Raw genomic sequence first — 2,929 nt, 5'->3', positions numbered from 1 at the left:
AGTAGAAAAGCAGCCAGTGCCAGCACAGGACCTGATAAGGAGGGGAAGCTGGAGAAGAACAATTGTGAACATCAAAAGGCTCATTTTTGATGCACCTGCCTAGGTGAAATTCTGGCTGTCAGGTATATATATTCATAAATCTTTTTATTGGTGTCTATGTGTCTTTTATTGACAGAGAGGTACACTCTAGCGCATCTTTCATTAAAGCCTCTGTGAATCCTCAGGAAGAATGGGTAAAACTTCCCTGGGGCTCTGCATCTGCGGCCCTGAATGCAGAGTAAAACATGAATTGAAAACATGTTTGCAGATTCTCCTTCTTCATCCTAAGTAATGTGATTTCCTCCAGGACCTCAGATAGTGATGCCCCAGGGATGAAGTTGTCTTTGATGTATTTGCTCTAATATCTGTGTCAAGGAAATATTTGCATCAAAGTTATTTGGGATGACGCAATTGGATTGCATCAGAATATGCCATTTCAGGTGCATGGTGAAATGGCCAAAAAAAAAAAATATGCCAGTGAGATGTCAATGAAAGATATTATTGCATCATACCCTGATGGTAAATTCACACACCTATTATCTAAAACAGCTACAGAACATTGCTGGTTGATTCAAGCAGGTTACAATCCAGATTCAATATACAGAGGTCTCTACAAATGCATCCATTTACCATTGCATAAGGAAGCAACAATGTTCCTGATCTATTGATTGTTTACTTTGTTGTGCTAAAAGTTTTTAGTTTGATATAATCCCAGTTGGTATTTCTTGTTCTTATTTACTGAGCTATTTGGAGTATTAATCAGGAAGTTACTACCTAAACAAAATGTTCCATTTTTGTCCATATTGTAGTGCTTTATCTCAAGTTTTAGCTCTTAAACATCAGGGTGCTGAAAAATAAAGATCATTCACAATATTGGGCATCCTTGGTACTTGGACACGGTGTCCAGGGAAGATGGCGGCAAGTGTGTGCCTAAAGAACCTCTGTGAAAGGGAGCACTTAATCAGCACATGGGCTGGCCTTGTGTGTACACATGTGGGGTCTATACACCCAGGGGCATGGCTGCCTGGCGCTCTCTCTCTCTCTCTCTCTCTCTCTCTGCAGACAGCAATTGTTTCCAGGACACTGAGTAAAGTCCTACAAAAGACAAATGCATCAAAAAAGGACACAATGGAATTATATGCTTCCATAAGACAGAATAATACTGTGCCACTCAGGAGGAAATGGAAAGATGTGGAAAAAATTATATTAAGTAAAGTAAGCCATACCCACAGAGACATAGGTTGCATGGTTTCCCTCCTTTTTTCTAACTAGAATATTCATATAAGTTAAAAGTAAACACGCTGGATGTTAAAAGACAAAAAATACACTGGATGGAAAAAGACAAAAAAATACACAAAAACACATGATAAATTATACTGGACTCCAATCATTCACACTGTGAGACCCAAGGAGGATATTCTAAAGAGGGTCATGAATCCCAATAAGTGATTGCATATGAGCATATAAAATGATATTTATAGAAATGAACTCAAAGACTTGGAAATGAAGGTTTCGATATTTTGTTTATGTTTTCTTTGTCTTATTTTTATTTTCTGTACATTTTGTCTTATATGTAAGTTTAACTCTTTTGGGGAGTGTAAAGGGGGAGCATAGAGATTGTAGGACAAAATTCAGCAGAGATAATCACTAGACACTATTTTGAAAATGATCTACAACTCGTGAGCAAGATTGGGATGGAAAAAATGGAGGAAGAAAGGGTAGGGTTGATGCTGTTCAAAAAGAAATGTATTCATTAATTGACTTACTTAACAGTAAGCCATCTGTTCATCACTTTTATCATAACAATAAAAGAATAATCTTCTAAGATGAAGTATGTATCCATTAAGTGTTTGTAAGAATTAAGGGGATATTGAATTGAATTATAATTGCAGATGGTCCACATACACTAATGGCAAAAATAGGGCATTTCTGCTCAAAATGAATAGTACAACAAAGATTTTACCTGCTATTTGAGTGAAAGATAGAGTATCTCTATGCCCCTAGAATCATTGTATGTATAGTTTGTCTTCCCTAATGCCATTAGGATATCAAAGTACAACACATTGTCACTGTGACCTGGACAGGGTTAAGTCTTTTACAAGGTGTTCTAGAACTTGACTTCACAGCCCACCCTTTCTGTACACCTACCATAAGTTAGCTAACACCCAGCATATACTGAACTATCTGTTCAAAAGGTGAGTGCCAATTGTAATACCATGGGACTCTTTATCTGCAGGATGAACATAAGGAATAGGCTTGTGAAGTATGTGCTCAGAGAAGCATCCTTTTTGGCTGATGTCAGAACCACGTGTCCATAAACAGTGGTGGTGCTAGCTTAGGCTGGTCCTGTGAAGTGTGCTGTCCACAGATGTGGAAACTTTTCTGTGCCTCTCTTTCCTTATAAGTATAACATTCTCTGCATTTAGTTTCAGTTATATGAGGCAAGAAACAAAGAAGACATTTTTATGAAGAGGACACCAGATTCTATCTGGAAGAAATTTCCTAACCTAGATATATACAGAGCAAGGATAGCAGAGATCAGACTGAGAAGACTCTAGTCACACAGACATATCTGGGGTTGGTTGTCCATATGTATGGAGCACCTACAACATAAAAGCGTTATTTCTAGAAACTGAGCATAGTTTCCTAAGATGATCAGGAAACCCATGCTCTGCTGGGTTTCAGGAAATAGAGACTTCTCTTTAACACTAGAAATCCTGAAGAGTTCAGTAGGTGTGAAGTCCTCAAAGACTCATCTAGACAGAATGAAATTCTCAACTCCAATTTGAACTTCATATCATAGGACCAACTCAGAAAGTAAGAGTGCTTTGGTTTCAAGGGAGGATAATTTTCTTCAGCATGTTGGGGTGTGTGTGTGTGTGTGTGTGTG

This window comes from Dipodomys spectabilis, unplaced genomic scaffold (assembly GCF_019054845.1).
Source record: "Dipodomys spectabilis isolate Male_0828 unplaced genomic scaffold, ASM1905484v1 ptg000276l, whole genome shotgun sequence".
NCBI classification, from domain to species: domain Eukaryota; kingdom Metazoa; phylum Chordata; class Mammalia; order Rodentia; family Heteromyidae; genus Dipodomys; species Dipodomys spectabilis.
Note: the sequence above shows the minus strand (reverse complement) of the source record.